Raw genomic sequence first — 444 nt, forward strand, 5'->3', positions numbered from 1 at the left:
TCCATGTACAGATTGGATGTTTCATACCTGTTATATGTTGTGTTATATTGCAGTGCTTATCATATGATTGGAGTAAATCTAGGCCTAAACCTGAATACATTGTTGTTTTTTTTTTATTTCAGGGTATTATGAGGGTACAAACATTGTGGTTACATTTTATGTCTTTGCCTCACCCAAGCGAGGGTTAGAGGCGTGCCTTTCCCCTCTACAATGCTCCCCGTGTCCTTTAGTTAAACTAAACACATTATATAGCAGGTTGTGTTGTTAGATATTTTTCCTGTGATATTGAAATTATTACTTTCCTATTCTTTCTTTATAATCATATGTCCCTAAGATCATTTTCCTTCTTTGGACAAAAAAAAATCTTAGCTTTTTATCCTTCCAGTGTATTCTGTATTATCCTTACCTTACACCAGACCCTTCTATGTAGCAATTTTTCTCACA

The sequence above is a fragment of the Propithecus coquereli genome, unplaced genomic scaffold (assembly GCF_000956105.1).
Source record: "Propithecus coquereli isolate 6110/MARCELLA unplaced genomic scaffold, Pcoq_1.0 Scaffold37, whole genome shotgun sequence".
In the NCBI taxonomy this organism is placed as follows: domain Eukaryota; kingdom Metazoa; phylum Chordata; class Mammalia; order Primates; family Indriidae; genus Propithecus; species Propithecus coquereli.